This window comes from Anser anser, assembly GCF_964211835.1.
Source record: "Anser anser genome assembly, chromosome: 1".
NCBI classification, from domain to species: Eukaryota; Metazoa; Chordata; class Aves; order Anseriformes; family Anatidae; genus Anser; species Anser anser.
The window spans coordinates 206,127,561-206,146,600 of NC_139720.1; the positions used below are offsets into that span (position 1 = coordinate 206,127,561).

Sequence of the window (19,040 nt, forward strand, 5' to 3'; positions counted from 1 at the left end):
TTTAGATAATGAGAACAAATTCAATGCTAATTTTTAAAATCAGAATGAAAATTGAAGTTTATGCATAAAGCATCCTATGCTTTTATATTACCCTAAACAGCTCAAATAGGTAAAACCTTTTTTTGTATTATTAGAACCAGGAAACATTTGAGACCAAAACAGATCACAATTTACTTTTCATTTCCTGGCTACTGCTACTACAAGGATGATCCATTTATTCATTATTTCATTACTGCATAGCAAACAGTGTAAATTAGAATGTTATTTCTCTATACTAGAAGGGAAGCTGGCAGCAGTCAGAGATTGCACTGGGGGCCAGAGCTCTCAGGATCTCTCTTTCAGCTTGCAAGGTGTGGTAAACAGCTCTACCTCTCAGTTTACTCATCTGTGAACTGGTATTTATGGTATTTTTCCCAGTAAGCATTCTCAGGATCATAGAATCATAGAACGGCTTGGGTTGGAAGAGACCTTAAAGATGAGCTAACTCCAACCCCCCTGCCATAGGCAGGGATGTCACCCACTAGATCAGGTTGGCCAAGGCCCCATCCAGACTGGCCTTGAACACCTCCAGGGATGGGGCATCCACAACTTTTCTTGGCAACCTGTTCCAGTGCCTCACTACCCATACAGTGAAGAATTGCCTCCTAATGTCTAGTCTAAATCTATCTTCTAATATCTTCTTCCTACAACCCCAAATCCTTGCTGTCCAGCAACTGCACTGCACATACGTCTTACCTTTCAGTAAAGACATGCTATGTGAGGCTTCTGACTGAAAGCTTTGGATGCCAAATATAAATAATAGATGTTTATGTTTAAAGTCATTTTTAGAGACTGATCTGATTTCTGTAATCTGAACAAATGCATCTCCATGCTTATTGAATCTTTATGCTCTACCAAATACATCACTTCCCAAAGTATTTTTCCCTATGTGAATGCATTTATTTGTGTTTTCCTATTTTATCACGAGTAGTTTGCTTGATTTTAGGAATGGGCCATGGTCTTTCTCACAACACTCCCAGCATATACTGAGGAAGCCTCAGGTCTGGCACCCGATATTTCTAGAAAAAGAAAAAAAAAAGAAAAAAAAAAAAAGAAAATGACCTGATCAAGCTTTTAGCCTGATATTTTAGTTAGAGTCTTAGTAAGATACCAAAATCAATGAGATACCATTTACTAATATTTCTCTGGGCTTTCCACTAGAACAAAACATAATTTCTTCTTCACAACTCTGTTCAAATAAACTCAAAATTATTGTGTCAATGTTTTCTTGGTATACGGTTTTATGTCCCTCTGAGCCCTGGACCTGAAAGGTAGCTATGTAGCAGCCTGAGCAGCCTGCAATGTCTTCATCTTGCCCATTAGAAACATCTTTTGCTGCCTTACTCCTTCTTATTTTACTATATTTCTTTTCAGCTACTGCACAATCTCCACACAAAACAAGTTCAAGGTGAAGGGCATGAGAGGGGAAGGGAATTTATGCCCTCTAGCCAAATTTTCTGAAGAAGCTTCTGACAGCTTTATGCCTGAAACAGAATTCAGCCCTACGTAGGTAACATGTCAGAAGGTCCAGCTGCAGAAATAGGACACAGAAAGAACTACTAAAAGAAGATTCTTTCATTACAAGAAAAAGTGAAATTGCATATGAAAAATCTTAGTGCAGAAGAATTTGTTTGCTGCCCTTTGCATGGGAGGAGTTCACTTGTTTGGGCAAAAGCCTGCAGCTCGTGATTTTTTTAAACTCCCTGCTTTGCTATAAGCATACACCAGTGTGATAAAGAGCAAGATGTTTAACCTACGAGATCTCAGGGTCTTACGTATTATTAGCTCATGAGTATGATTAAGTCTTTTAGACATTGTAGGATTATCAAATGATACCAAAACAAACACAGTGAAAGCAAGTTTAAATCAAACCTACCAAATTCCAAATAGTCTTGGATATAGCCTGATACCTAAAACCCATCTAAAGTCTCAAATAGCCACCCAGTGTGCTAGTTCTCAAAGTCCTTGAGGGCTACTAAAGCATTTAGATGCCTAAATTCATTAGTATATCCTGATTTAGCATCAAAGTTGTCTCCATCTTTGAATTCACACATAGTCAAAGCATGTATTTTTATAAGACGGTAACTATGCCTAGCCCAAAAGCCTGTTGCAACTCACTTTTGCAGACATAGACATGTAAGCGTTGACTAAATCCTCCCTTGAACTTTGTCTAATTATTTCTAAGAGGCATAAAATGTAGTTGAAGACAAGACCCACAACAGCATCACGGCAGTGGTGCAGCAGCAAAAATTATGCCCTTTTTTCACCTGAGCACTTTGTGTTTGAGTCTCTCACTCAGGACTGCTTAGATCACACACTTCACTTTCAGAGGAGGGCTATATGGCTAGATGCTATGCAGTTAGACTTTTCCTGGTGGTCCCCCTTTATTCACAAGGGAAAAGAGAGAGACCTAATGTAAGCAGACTGTATATGTCTTTGGAATCTCTTGAGTTCTTTCTGCTTTTAGAGAGTGAGAAATGCCTGAGCCAGGTTGGTTGTCCTCTGGATGTCCTGACAGGTCTGCCTCACTTCTTGTTCTTGTCAGAAATTTAGTTATGGCAAGGCAGACTTACTGTTCCCTCTGCTCTCAGACAGGTGCCTAAAATTTTGCTGAAAGAGCGCCTGCCCAAGCTGAGCACTAGAATTAGCCTGAATGTAACTAAGGGAACTACATTAGAAAACACTGCTATATTTATTGATACAGAACAGGTCAAAAAGAACTGTATCAGTAACTCGATAAACTGCAATCCAATACTGTTTTAACTTAATACAACAGAAGTTCAGTAAACTAAATACTCCCATAGAAACTAAACCAATCTACATTGCTTATAAAGCTATTGCTTTGGTGTATGACTCCAAAGGAACAAGGCTCCTTAAATGTGCAGGGAAGTTTAATCAAAACTGAATTCCATCTCTACACACATTCCCTGGAAATGTGATTCATACCCTTGCTTTCCTCCCAGATAGCTACGAAAACGGATGGTGGATTTAAAGAACTCCTTTCCACTGGTAATGCAAAAGCTGAGTCACCTCTTGATATTCAGTCTGTAGCCTGAAATAGCCTAACCTTGAGAGGAAATAGCCAAGATTTATAGATAAAGAACATGAAAAGAATAGACCAGAAAAGAAATGAATCTTTGTCTGGGATAGCCTTAAACCTGATAACCAACCCCATGATGAACTGCCAGAGCAAAGAACTTAGCAACTCACTAACGAAGAGAGGATAGCCATGAGGAATGCACTTTTGACAGGCAGGAACATAAATGGGCACGTCTGCATTGGACTTGGCTAAAGGGATGTTAAACACTAAATTAAAACCCAAGCATTGACCAGAGATCATATGTAAGGGTAGTCATTTGGGATCTTTTTCAGCCTATCATTCTGTCTTCAAAAGGCGAGACAAAAAAGACTGTTCATGAATCAAAAACAGGCTGAAATAGCCACCACATCAATTTGGGAACCCAATGCCTGCTAGGTGAAAACAGTAATTTTCAAAAAAGAAATTCAAACTTGTCCTCTCCAACAGCTGCAGCTTTCTCTTATCTCTTGGAAGCCAGAAATGTTCAATTCCCTTTAGTAAAACAACATCCCAATGATCCTACTGTGTATCTGGGATCTAGTCATTATGTAGATGCTATATACCTGGGACCTATACTAATTTAGCGTGTATCTTTCCAGTGCTAGTTGACATAATGTTTTTTCATATCTACTTTTTATTGCATGTCAAAAGGAGAAAAAGCCTCGTCATTCATCTTAATGCTGAATAATCTTTCCTGTAATCTCCTTTTCTGGAACTGGGAGGTTTTTAAAATAATCTGTATATTGTCTGAAATTAATGCATGCACCACAATTTTTCAATGCTGTTTAACTGTATTATTCTTGCTCATGCCAGCTAAAATACGTTTCTGTAGATTTCAGATGAGATCTTTGCAATGTAATCTACTTGGTATTGCTCATGGCAAGTATTTTGGTATTTCAGGAGGTGTGCGATATAATGTCCCACCGTCTTCCAATGCTTAGACAACACAACAGGGATAAATGCAAGGAATCAATTTTATCAGATCACATAAGCTCTAAATTTTCATTTCTGACTTCACACAATGGTATTGCCTGGAAGCTGATTACCAGTAAAATCATAGATTCTAGTGGTAGGAGTGAACACCCATTGTCTGCAAATGTGTTGCTTCAATGTACTTTTCAGATAGGCCCACTGCTTTCAGGCTCCTTGTTTCTCAGTCTTACTGAGATTGTGCCCGGTATAAGAGGGAAGGGAAATTAAAAGATGTCTTTATGTCATCTTTTCAAGTGGCTGAATTTATCTACGTCTGTAGGCAGAACTGGTCTGCCTAGAGACATTTTCATAAGCTATCTCCTGCGGATGGAATAGCAATGGTTCCCAGAGGCCACGCTTAATTGTCCCAAGAAAAAGCCGTATACATAATGATAGCTCCCAGCTCTAGCTGCAATAGATGTTGTATAAATCAATGAGTAAATAAGAAATATAAAGTAATAATTTAAAAAAAAAATAGTCAAATTATCAAGCTAGAAAGAGACATCAAAATCAAATAACAATGTAAAGACTATTCACGGAATAAATCAGTTCAATTTCATAAGCTAATATGACAGCAATTCCAATGATTAGAACTTTGATTTAAGCATACACAGAAGCATCAGGTCAGCGTACAGGATCATCTGACGTCTCTCAAGGTTTAAGCTAGATATGTACTAATGTATGTTTTGGAGTCACGAGCAATAAAAAGAATGAGTTTGACCCAAGTAATCAATGCAACACATTTTGGACGCAATATCCACCAGTCCACAGCTAGATAACCATGGTGGTTCTTAAACTGCCTGGGAAAGGAAATCCAAATGGTGATTTTATCTGATATGAAAGTCTGCGATCTGACAAAGTTAATGCAGCAAAGCTTTCCTCGAACGGGGACGAAATAAAGAGATCAGTTTCTGTGGGTCAGTGTCAAATCACTGCAACGAGATAAAAATACCATCGTGGTTTGGTTTTTCTCCAACCCTTACTGTACCCTCCTTTGTTTATCTTTTTTGGGCTAAATATTCCTAGAGGCAAGGAAAACTAATGGCTTGCTTATGCTTCAGTTTGATAGGACTGATGTTTTCTTCCCATTTTACCAGAAAGGACATTTTGAGACACCATTTCTTCTCCATTTGCTTAGTTCCAAGACAAGATGACATGGCCTACAGCAACTAGTTACTGGTAAAGTGGCATATCTGCACCCATCCCTCTCCATGGTCCTTGCACCCAGCTGTCCCACTTGACTCTCCTTGATGTCGCAGAAACTAACAGGGTTGGGGACCAGGTTCCAACCCACCCCACTGCCCTTGGCCCCATACATGACTGACTGCAGACAGAGAGAGGGGACCCTATTCTCTCCTTTGAAGGAGAGAATATTCTCAGCCTCACATTCCCCTGTACATTCTCCATGGCCCAGCAGCCTGATTTCATAGAAATTTTAAGAGGAATATGCTTTGGCCAAAATGAACCTCAGGCTTGACACTCCAGCATATATCAATACTGCAGGCTGTGGAGTAGTGCATTAGTATCTTTTCTAGCTATAAATAAGCTAGCTGAGGTACTGGAATTAGTTAGAACACCATGGCAATTCCATAGGTTAACTTCTTTTCCCCAGGTGGATAAATTAGCCTAGAGCAAGCATATCCTTGACTGCAACATACATGCAGGACTGTGCCTCCCAGCTGTCCAGAACACTGTTGGAAAATATTCACCTAAAAATTTAATGTAATAGTTCTTATCATTGTAGCTCATTTCAGCCCTAACATGTCCCATAGCAGAGGCAGAAAGCGACACTAATAAAATTCAGTATTGGTTGAGTTTCCCCCTCCCCTGCATAAACGTTCTCCCCTGGGGTCTCCAACCAACCAAGGCAACTTTTAGCACAGAAAGGCAGAAGAAACCAGTCCATTGTGTAATCAAGTGTTTAAACACACATTGCAAGTAGGCTATGGCGCACGTGTCCACAATCCTACAAATATTAATATGCTTAAACAAGGGATTAAGCAAAGTGGAGTCATCAAAAAAATACCATCATTAAAAAAAGGTTTTCCCCATTTTGTAATGGGGTAGAAATGAACCACAGAATAGGACAGATATGACAAATACTCTAACATCATTGAAATGATTTCCTTATTGGTCTCTCCTCCATGGTGTTACATTATAAATCGAATTAGAGATTAATGAAAAGAATACTATATTTGAAGTTTTGAGCTAGCTCAAGTCCTGTTAAAACTGCCATTGACATTACCAAGGCCTGCAACCATGTACACCATCTTCCAAGCAGTGGCACATGTTCATGTGAACTTATGAGAAGAACAACAGCAAATTCAAAGCTGCTATGGACAGGCTGCAATTTGGTAGCAAATAACTTATTTGATTAATTAGTTTCTTTTTCTGAATATGCCCACACATGGCTTACAAGGATCTCCAAATTATTCGCTCTACAGCAATTATGCAACAACAAAAAATGTGCTCATATTAGTTTAACCTGCAAAGAGTTAAGAGTGGTTTATTGTGAATCTTTTATATTCCAGTTTTCAGGAATAGTTAATTCTGACTGAATATAAGTTTCTGTTTACAAGACAAGTTAAATTTTACTCCTGTGATCAGCTCCCTAATATGGAACTTAATAATTTCAAAAAATTGTTGGCTTTCTTATGGATTCCTGCTAGTAAACATGTTTGCTAGACTAACTGGAAAACAAACATGAAAGGGAAAAGTAAACAGCCAGAGTCCATGTGTTTATTAGCCCCATGAATATTCATAGACAATGTAAAGGGTTTGTGATACTCTAGATCTTACAAATGTACAAGACAATAAAATACTGAATAGAAGTCTAGCATTATAATCTACACATCTGTGTTTTTTTTATTCCTGCTTGTTAAAATACATTAATTCAAAAAATATTTTCTCTCTCTAAAGGAAGGTGGGTGAGACGCCACAGGAGAGAAGGTAGGAGTAAGTCTGTAAAGGAGAGGAAAAATACCAAACTTCAGTCACTGAGAATAGGAGCAGAGGAGATGGGATGTGAAACAATTAAAGGTGGGTAAAGCTACTAGTGTAATGGCAGCACATATCTATTAGAGTTCATGTTGAAAGAGGGCAAAATGGGAGGGTGGGAATGGCAGTGGTGCCTCTTGTTCCCCTCATGAATGTAGATCCCTGTTCGGGGACTTTTCTGTCTCCCACCCTTCAGAAACTGTTATTTGTGTGGGAGAGCAGAATGCCATTTGTTATTGCTCATCCCTTTCAGTCTGCAGAGCACAGCCCAGCTCAAATATTCTGCTTGCCCTGTGCACATTGCTTCAGGGGGAATGCAGGGAATCCAAGAAGCTCCATACAAAATCACAGAGAAAAAAAATAAAAACTATTTAGACTCTTACGTTTTGCCACGTAGACCTAGACACTTCCTAGTTCATAGCTCCCATTAAAACTTCTGCTTAAAATTGAAGGCCTTTTCAAAATAATGCATGCTACATTTCAGAGCGTACATGATGCAGTTTTCAGTTTGTACTGGTCAGATACTGCTGGAGAGAGTAGTATGTAAGAATTTTGGATTAAGCTTGTGAATCACTAAAGAACACTGGCTTGGCAGTTTTCTTTCTACCTTAGATCATTCCAAAGCTGAACAGCCCACTTCTTGGGTGCCTCCTATTGCTGCGCTGTGACGATGTTCATCGATCTGATCATTCTACTCATTTTCGTTTGCAATATTTGTAGGGCTTTTTTCAAGCTACTAGATCAGGAATTTGCATTTTCATCTTCACTTTAGAAAGTATCTTTCTTCAACTGTAAAGTGATTCTTTTTTTTAAACAAACCCCACAGAATTCCTAGCAAATAACTCCATTAAACACAAAGCTTAGGCTTAAACTTAGTCTCAAGTTCAAAATAAAATCCTCACAGTCATTTGTGTTTAAAGTCACAAAGCAAAAGAGCAGTAAGACCACAAGAAAACCTCATGCCATAAAAGAAGAAGAAGAAAAAAAAAAATCTTAAAATGCATCATCAAGTTACTCAAAATTTAAGTAAAACCTACCCATGGGTGGAAGCACAATTCTTCCACTTAAAATATTTATAAGTTAATCTATGCAAATATGCAAAGGAGAAAAATCAGGCCCAATGGCATTTCAATTATATATATATGGAAAAATAAATAAATAAATAAACTTTAAAAACAAGGAAAGATCCCTGAGTCTTCCAAGAGGGAATACAAAACTTCTTTGATCACATCCCTCATGACTATCGCTTGGGACACAGTGTCTCAATGGTTGCTGACAGAACGCTAAAATTTTTGTACCCCTGTATCTCAGTGCCTCAGTGAGGCTCTCTTAGATATTGTACGCCATATACTTCAATTCAAAGCAGATATTGCTCAGTGGCATCTACTTTCTTCTGTAGAGATGAATACTCACCTCTTTTGTCTTCCATTCATACACCCAATTGTCCTATCACTGCTCCTCAGTGACAGATGAGTTATCTTCTACCAGAAAGACCATGCCACATAGCCTTTGAAAGGCTAGCAAGCCATATAACATGCAGACACAGTAAGTATAAATAGTGCTCCCTCTTTCTATCCCATCAGCCTACATACTTGAATTAAGTAGGTTTGCTAGTGAGCAGTGCGTGCTAGGGACAGTTAAGTCCCTAGCTAGTCTTCGCAACGACCATGCAGTTTTAAATGGTTAGAGAAATTCCTGTGTTCATGTCCTGAAAACAAAGCCCCAGGTTGTCCATTAACATTTGATGTCCTGCAAATGTCTGAAGGCTATAAAGTGTGCACAGCATTCATCTACTGTAAGTCTAGAAATGGGAGTGAACCCATAGAGGATGTCCATATGTGTCAAGTTTAAGTGTATCAATGTAAGCAAAAAATAAAAATAAAAAATAGTAATAATAATAATAATAATAATAATAATTCTCTAAATGGAGCTGGCCAACATGTCACATCCCACTGCGTATTTGCGAAGCCCTAGCACTGTTTGAAATCAGTGCCCTGGAGGTGGATCAGGTGGTTATGAGGTGGAAGTTGCCAAAAGAATTTTGAACTCAGCTCCCAGAAATTAAGTTTTCCTATTTGCAAACTTTAGTGCATTACAAAGGAGAAGCTACAATGCATAAACTCAGTGGTATGATGAATGGGAAAGGAAGATGCAATCACAAAGCTCATTATTCACAACTAAGTTCCTTAATTTAGCTGTGGAAACAATGAAGACATCTACTTTTAAGCACTTTGGGGAATGGGACATTCTAATATTTCCCCTCCAGTTCCTGAACTAGGTATAGCTATTGAGGCATGCTGCTGTTTCACCTGAATATCTACCATTTGCTTTCCATACCGTCCTACTGGAAACATTACCAAGCTCATATTTAAACAACCTAAGCTAGACAAGATACTGTGATGGTGTTCATCCCTAGAATTTTCTGACTGCCTCTTTTACTGTAATAATGCCATTAACTTACTCATTGCTAGTTAACAAAGATAAAACTTTTAAAGAGCATGTAAACCAAAACAGTAAAAAATTTTGCAAAGCCAATTAACAAACACATTAAACTAAGAAATAAGTTCGTTTATGCACACTAGTGATGGCACCAGTTTCAATTTTCAATTTCTGAAGAAACATTAATATCTATTAATAATACATGCCACTTACAGAGCTCTTTTCATCTTGAAAGAGCTTTATAAACATTAACTAATTAAATTGCCTGATATTTTTCATTGTAATTTTATATATGTGTATAAAATTGAGGGTCAGGGAGGAAAAGGCTATTAGTTGCCTAGGGAATTCAGTATCATAAAAGCAAGAGCAGAAAACTGTTCTTATTTTATGCAGAAGCTGCTTTTTCTTCCTCATGAATGAATGACATTTTTCTTCAAAGAAGCTCCCACCCAGGCCAGGTGACCAGCAGAGGACATTCCCATTACACCTACATCGAAATCTTTCCGAGGCTGTTGCAGTGCATAAAAACAAAATTAGCAGTCTGGAACTGTTTTATGCCATTGAAGAAACAGTAATTTTCTTTGCCCTGTGACCTCTCCATCTTTTAATTTTGGTTGGTTGGTGTTGGTTTTGTTTAATGAGGAAGATTTCCTGATTAGTTTGAGACATCTTAGCAGTTGGTCAAAGATCCTGTACGGCTGTAGCTATCCAAAATAGTCTTTCATTTCTAGTGGGCCACACTGGAGCATTTTAACTCAACATGCAATTACTCTTGCCTCTTTTTCTTGTATGGAATCTAACCTTGCAATGCAACTCTGATGGGGCTAATAGGAAACTCCTGTAAACAGAGTGCTTGTATCCCAGAGGTCCCAAACACATACAAGCATTTATCAGCTAAAACTGTGTTTCTGTGTTTTTCCCAGTCTTAAAAAAAAAAAAAAAAAAAAAAAAAAGACTGTTAAAAGACTGTTATTCCTATATTAATATTTTATATAATTGAGCAGCTTTATATATAGTTTGGCTAGCAATTCATTGAAACGCTTATGCAACTTCTTAAAGGATCTTTTTTCACTCTCAGATAAAGAATTTTCAGCTAAATCATATATAACAGTGATGACACTGTTGGACAGGTTTTAACAAAGATCACTACAGTCACTAAAAATACCACAAATATTCACATGTTCCATCCTTGTGTAAAGTTGTTAATCAAAACTAGAGATACTAAGATGCATCAGTCTAATGACTATGAAATCTCAAGTGTTTTTCTCACCCTGGGGAATGATTTCTTATAATAACAACCTTCAGGTAGGAATGATTATCTTACTGACATTACCTGAGGTGCAAATTCTATGAATTCTGCAAAAAAATTGTGTGACCTATTTATGGTGAAATATATCTTAACACTGAAATATAAAAGTCCAATGCATGGGAATGACACACCCTGGCATATTTTTCAGGATCATTCTTGCACATATTTACCATTTCACATGTTTAGTTTAATGCACTTTCAATAATTTAATTAGAATTAGTGATATACCTGTGGTTTGTGACCATATAGAAGATTTCATATCATAGTTTCACAGAACTGGAGCCTTAGCAAATGAGAGTCCTAAATCTCTCAAGTCGTAGCACTCTTGATGGCTTCTTAACCTGCATGTTTTTCATATACACAGATTTACAAACACATTATATTTTAGTATTTCCATTAAGAAAATATGATTTTTATAGTGATAGACACATTCAGAATAACCCAACTTGCTTTACATATTTATGAGGGATTCTTAGTTACAAAATACTTATCAACTGTACCCAAGCAGAGACATTAATAGAAGTTTTAATCAAGATGGGAATATCATCCAGGGTGACAAATGTATTACCTATTTTTCTCCAAGAACTCTAGAAGCATTACCATTATTATGATAACCAATAGTGCTGGTTATTTGTACTCTTGCAGCACATAGAGTTCCCAATGACAGACGATGTCCCTTTGTGTCAGCTGCTGTACAAACAGGTACTCATATTCAGTGAAGTCATGGGAAGTTTCCAGTAATTTACACAAGACATATTCAACAAAAGCAAGTCAGCATGTTTTTTCAACAGCTGCAGAAGCAGGCTGAGCGAGAGGTTCCAGCTAAGCATCCCTCTGGAAAGATGCTATCCCACAACATCATTGTTATCCCACAAGATGCAGTGTTCTACCACATCCTCATCATCTAGAACTATATTAAGGATGCATATGAAATCAAAGCTTAATGCCAATACAGTATCTGATATCACTATGTGTCCTATCCCAGAGAAATGAACACATCATAGTAATAATTGAAAATTGATTACTGCAGTTCGTATATAAAAAGGCATCATTTTGAGAAGTTTTAACGAAGATACAACTAAAACGAATTGCAAATGTGAGGGAGCGCATGACTGAGAGTTGCTGTCAAAGAGTGGGTTACACAAAAGCTGCAGTGAAGGAAAAGGAAATTGCTAACACACTTTTGGGTAACCAGAGATTTCAGTGTCCTCTTGCTTTTTTTGTCCATATCCTGGCACTGTTTTCAGAGCTTTCCTTCTATATCACCTATATGTTCACATCAGCCTGCGAATGCCATGGTAACGTTTCCTCTGAATGTCACTGCCTCACTGCCACCCCCAGAAACATTCTCATTCACCATCCTTGATTATTCAGCCTCCAGATTTCAACATATACTGAATCTCACTGCCTACTTCCAGCATGTAGAGAAAAGCAATCTCATACCTAAATGTCTGTCCCACCCAAAAACAGTTTCCTTAATTTCTGTATTTAGGGATTCAATTCTCCATTATTCTTCCTCTTCCAAACAACATCATGGATACTATTTGTTAGTGTGTTTGCTGTGGATAATATTGTATAACATGCATTATGAGAGAGCTTCAGTAGGTGCCAGAGGATTTGGGATAGGAGTCTGCACCTCAAAGATAAGAATTTTTGTTGGTTACAACCCACTGACTGAAACAAAGACCCAACTAACCTAAAGGTTTTCAAAATCCAACATTTACTGGCCATCACATTACTTTTGGTAGCTGATGAGTCTCTGAAATGTGGACATTCCATGGTCATATGGAATACAGGAGGAAATCCTTCACTCAGAGGGTGGTGAGCCACTGGCACAGGTTGCCCAGAGAAGCTGTGGATGCCCCATCCCTGGAGGTGTTCAAGGCCAGGCTGGATGGGGCTTTGAGCAACCTGGTGTGGTGGGAGGTGCCCTTCCCTGCCCATGGCAGGGGGTTGGAACTGGATGGGCTTTCAGGTACCTTTCAGCCCAAACCTTTCTGTGATTCTGTAATTCTATGACATCCATTTTAAGAAGGAGTCTCCCTTTTTCCTCTACTAACACAATGTATCTCTAGATCAGCTCAGTAAAATGAGCTTTGTCCCTTATCTTTGTGACATGAATGGGGCAAATGAAGATTCCCAGCAACCAGAATGAAGACAGTGTAGGAGGGAACGTGCTTATTGATGTAAAATGAAGCTATTCCATCGATTTTAGTAACAATTCTGCGTTTTAAAGAAGCAGGGAACTTTGCCAAATGAGCCTACAGCCACGTGAAAGCAACTGGACAACTGACACTTGTCCTTCAGGAGGAAGAAGACACTCCCCCATACACAACATGTCAGCCACCGATTACTGTGTCAACCAAGCTCTCTGACACTCTTAACATTCAAAACATCAGAGGCAAACTATCCTCTCTGTGTACATTAGTGGCTGGTTGACGAAGTCTCCAATGCTGGTTTTCTCACCAGAAACTGGAAGCCTGTCACTTTGAGCACTGGCACTCCATCTGACTCCCAAGGGAACTTTGAGTAAGCCAAGGTAAAATGCACACAACCACCAAAGGTGGCAACAGGAGAAATAGTCACTTTCCATTTGAGGAAATCTGACTCAAAGAGCTCTTCAGGCAAAGTTTCCAACCACTCTGCTGAGACAGCAAGGATTTTCTTCTTAAACCTTTATGGATTTCAGCTTGAAAGAAATTTATATTTCATGTTTAGGACATAATGCTGAGATGTTTACTATTATAAAGTACATCTTCTTTCAGCATTTTAGATTATCCCTTCATTTAAAACCTAAAAGTAATCCTAATGGTATTTATTAAAGAACAATAGAAATTCAAATCAAATTGACTTTTCTTTCTGTAAGGAGACTAAGAATTATACCTTTTTCTGCTTTACTTTTTTTTTTTTACTTTTTTTTTTTGAAAGATAGATCTGAATTTCTATTTTTTTGCATATGGAACTCTATCATTTACACAGCATAAGCTAGGGCTTTTGCTACCCTGGCAAAAATCTAAATATCTTAATATTAAATATGATCCAGAGAAATATAACCTTGCCTGCACCTGAGATTTAATCCATATTGAAATGGGTACACCTCTTTTAGACTTGCATTTCAGCCTTGTTGTTAGCCTTTATTCTGCATCAGTCTGGTGGAAATAGAAACACAGAAATGCAAAAAGCATGAAAAACATGAAAGAGTAGACTCCAGGGAAACTGATATTACTGCAGTACACTCAAGAGCTTTAGTGGTTGACTTATGGTGACAGAGAATTAGCACTTAGTGGATCACAAAGAGTATCACTAATATCAAATAATTAAGTAGTTTCTGTAGCATGGGTACAGGGTAACTTCTCAGGTTTAAGGACTAGGTAGGATTGTCTAAAGCCTGTGAAAAAGGAAAGAACAGACATGAAGTGTATGTCAATATGGAAATGACTCCACAGCTGCAAAATGTTAGCTGTTTTTTTATTCTATGCTTTATTAAGTATTTAAATGGGACTCAGGCCCACACAGGGGCATGCATACTATCCAATTACTAAATGACCCCTTTGTCTGGTTTGGGTTCTGGTGAACCAGCATTCTCCCGGGCACAGTGTGGGCATGATGTAGGAGTTTACATGGGTCACAGACCACTTCCAATGGAGGCAGACTGGTCACAGGCATCCTGCCTCAGGAAGGTAATAGACCTTGGCTGTATGCACACAAGCCTTGTTGTGGTAGATGGAGTCAGGGCCAGAAAGTAGTTGCTGGCCTTTTTTATTTGTTTATTGGTATACTAAACTCTTAGTGTCTGCTCAGATCATGAATAGAGTAAGAAAGAATATAAGCCCTGATGTATATTCCAGCATGTATGAAATCATTTGTCTTCAGAAGCTCCCCTCTGTGCCTGGTTGGATGGCAAAGCACACAAAGAACTTAGCTGGGATCACAAAATATCACACTGATGTTAGGACAGAGCCCTCTCTTTGGGAGAGTCTGGAAATTCATTTTTATATTTGTGAAGGAGAACAGTAAGCTTTTACATCACATCCCTGTGACAGCAAATTCCCCAAATCCTCTTTATTCTCCATCCTGTTATGGGCCCTTGAGAGCTACCTATCCCCACATCACCAGAAAAATCCCTGCAAACCATCCCTACCTACATAGCTGGCATTTAAATGGTTTGGGGTGTAATTAGTGATCCACTGGGATAAAGGAAGATGCCACTCTTCCAGGAACAGAAAGGCAAAGGAAGGAGACTGCTAGACCCGTCAAGCAGTTGCATTGTGTATTACAAACAAACACACAACTGGGAAGAAAACAAAGCAAAAAAAAAAAAAAAAGAAAAAAAAAAGAAAGAGAGAGAGAGAGAGAGAGAGAGAGAAAGCTATATGGAAAGAGCAACAGAAACTTCAGAGCAGATGTTGGGTGTCGCAGGGATGTTCTGTGGCACTCTTTGTCTCTCCTGTAATAAGGTAGAAAGACACAGGACACAAGTGTAATTTTTCCTTAAAGCCAGGTGGTAAGTTCAGGATTAAGACTCTGATCCAGTTTCACATCAATCATTAAAAAACAGAAATCCCCAGGAGCAAATGCATGAAAACCAGAACCATTCACAGTTACGAGATTTTGACAGTAAACAGACAGAAATGTCTTAAGATTCTCCTCCACCCCAACTACCACTAAATCCAGATCTGAACTGCCTGAGTGCCTGGTCATTGCACCAGTGCCAAGCTGTACAGAGAATGCAGCAGGAGCCAGTACCTTTGTTCCAGTTGCTGCAAGCTCCAGTGCTAAGTATTTAGATGACAAATTGTCAAAATCTAGTTTGCTCAGCTTTATTTTGGCACTTTGATGCACAATACTGATCTCACTCTCATGCTTTCATTCTATCTTTTCACAGTATAACCTTTTAAAAGACTTGGAATTTTTAAAAAGGAAAAATGATGTCACATGGTAACGTACTAAACTTCCTCCCCTCCTCAGTTCATCATCATGGTTAGAGTCCATAGAGCCATACCACTGTCCTCTACCACTTATGCAAAAAGAGAAGGGGCAGGAAGAGAAGACCATTTTCAATGTGGATCAGATATGAGAGAGACAAAGACATATTTTTCTACTACAGTACGTTTCTACTTTCTGCATCAATAAATAATAGAATCAGGACTCTGCAGCAGAGCTTTTCCTGGAGGCCATCATCCTTTTGATTCTTGTCTTTCTCTGTCACAGCTGTGAATGTACTATCCCTGTCCAGTCCATCGCCCCAGGTTTTTCTCAGGTTCTGCTCATCTTGCCCTTTCTCAGCCTCCTGAAGGCTTGGAACTATCTCCCGTTCTTTTCTTGCTCTCATCAAGCTCCACTAATCTACTCTCCTTCAATGTCATTCTCTTTTTTCCATTCCCCAGGGAGGCCTAGCTCAAGTAAAGAGGAACAGCATTGGCACTAAGAGCAGATTATGAACACCTGAGTTTCTGCTTTTGGAAGTCCTGATCAGCCTTGGTTAGGCACTACAAAGTATTCATTTACAACACCTGATGTTTCTTTTAAGCAGCATGAAAATATCGGGCCCACTCATAACTGATGGTGTTTCAGTGACTGCAAGGCCACATACTACTAGACCCTACTTCTAGTTTTTATTTTTGTTGCATGTCAGCACTGGCAAAATTCACCTTAACTCAGGGTCTTAATTCCCAGAGCTTTAGGACAGAAGTAAAATATCAGCTGTAATGGTAACTACCCACAAAGAGAGATGGCCTCCTGAAAAGAACAGAAAAGAGCTCCCACTAGAATCTGAGAAGGAGCTACCTGACCTAGTGAACAATGTCAGACAATTCATTCTATCTTGACTTTTGCCAGAAGGAAAAGGCCATCCACTACTAGTTCATTATTGCTGAAATGGCACAAGACTGGTTGATGCACTGATTTAAACTAACCCTCCCTACAGTTTGACTTTGGTTCCACTGAACTCACTTGCGTAACATTCATCTGAGAGCTTCCACAGTCTCTCCTCTCTGGTTGCATGCCTTTGACTCCACTTCTCATGGGCAAGTTTTTGACACAAACACTGAAGCATGACTTTATGGGGGAACAGAGTTATCAATTAACAAAAAGCTCTTGACTTTGAAGTCTTGTGAATCTCTGAAGGACATACTTTTACTTAGTGGTAACTGAACCTGTGGAAGCAATCTTGTTCATTTTATGGAGCACAAATGAAATAAAAACTCTTTCAGGAAGCTGCAACCTTGCAGTTCCAGATAAATAAATCATGCTGGTACTATGAACATTCAGGTACTGACGAAAATATTCTGATTTATTGTGAGGGTTTAGAAACAGACCAGATATTTCTTTCATCCTATGAAACCAAACTTGAAGCTATTTTGAGAAGTACATTCTTATGAATAAAAAATAACAGAGGAAGAGTATAAAACATAGTTAACTAGTTAGCTATACACTTGCACAAACCCATCATCACAGCACCTAGGTGCTTCTAGGTTCCTTGACATAAATCTCAATTTGTCCTGAGGAAAAAAAAGTGGTTATGGAAAAACACACGGAGGAGAAAAAAGTGGCAATGTGCATAGCAAAGTGGCCAAAGCAATAGGCAAAATGAAGTCCTTAGATTCAGCACTGGGTACATAGATGACACAAGTGAAGATGTGCAAGTTCCACAGGAGGAGCGGTGAAGGAAAGATGAAGCAATTTGACAGCTTTAGTCCTGTACAGGGTACGGGCTGATATGGGCTCAAGAATCTGGAGACAGCTTCTCTCTCAGTTTGCTCTGTGCCTGCATGGAGCTGACCTGGATCCCGAGCTCCTAATAGCGCAGACAGATCTTCTGAAAGAAGACACTTGTCCAACAGAGCCACTCATGTAACAGAGCCATCAGGAGACTATTCCAACTCCAATAAATTCAGCACTAGCATGGGTATGATGAGCCAATCTGTTGTTTCTCAGGTAATTTAAACTACCACTTTTCATATTCATTCTGAATCAAATTTAAATTGGACTCCTCACTGACCGGCTTTCTCCTGCCAGTCACAATAATGCTGTTACTTTACCCTGTGATATGGAAACCCAGAATGCAACTTTTGAATGTTTCCACAACATTCAAGAAAAAGTTGTTACCTATTTTTGGCATTGGGATTCAAAAGGGACTTGTCTCATTATGTCGCAATTCTTTCTAACATTAACAGAATTTTACGGTAGTAAGAAAAAACAGTTATGGGAACAATACACTAGACTTTGTAGACTTACAGTGAGGTATGTTTACCCTTCTCTCCAGTCACAGGAGTTCTTTAATTTCTTTCTCAATTGTCCTTTACTATCATAACTACCTCTTTTACTTTTTTTTTATTACTTACTTTCAAGTTTATTTCCTTTATAGGAGAAGACATTCCTCCCAGATTAGAAGCTGTTTTTTCCTTCTGGGTTGAATTGTTTCTTTCTTTAGCATGATATATGTTCTCTGTCTCCTCTGTTATTCTTCATTTCCTCAACCTTAACACTCTTTCATGTTGCACATCTTCCTCCTTCTAGATCAATCGGACTACCTGACTCACAGGTTTGGGAAATGACTTCTGGTTATTTGTGTTATTCTCATTCTGATTTATTATTCTCTTACTTTGACTAACCTGTCTTCAGAGCATAGTTGGGCACTACAGCAAAGATGATTTAAGTTTAAATAGATCAATAATTTCATTGTAAGTGGTAAGGAAATTTAACTTTCTGTGTCTTTTGTCCAATAATGAAAAATAAATACTTCTAATAGCACTGTAGATCTGAAGACCAGGCAATACAATTTGCTTAGATTATTGTGTGAGATTTAAAGATATAAGATAAGATTTAAAAATATTGACCAGGCCAAGCCTACACATAAATATATTGTTTATCGTATGTGCACATTCTCCCAGGAGCATCTGAAACAATTACTTTTTCCAGTAGTAATAAAGCAGAAAAGACACTATTAAATAATTAGAGCTCTTCAATGCAGTGTTCCAGCTTTCTTGTCCATAGCATATGATGGCTAATTTTATGGATCAAGCTGTAAACTGAAAGCACTTTTACTGTATCCAAGTACAGATGATATTCCTAAGAAAGGAATAAAAAGGTTTGCTTTTAGCTCTGGCCTGTTATGATGACCTCTACATTTATGAATGACATTGAAGTGAGATACTAACTATCCAAAACAAAGAACTCAAAATACAGAACATTTTGCAGAAACAT

At 38.4% G+C, this 19,040-nt stretch overlaps 1 protein-coding gene across 28 annotated transcripts in view; it reads right to left on the reverse strand.

Moving 5' to 3' along the window:
* DLG2 (discs large MAGUK scaffold protein 2) overlaps positions 1-19,040 on the reverse strand; it is a 1,058,052-nt gene that overhangs the window by 801,759 nt on the left and 237,253 nt on the right. The window lies entirely within an intron of this gene.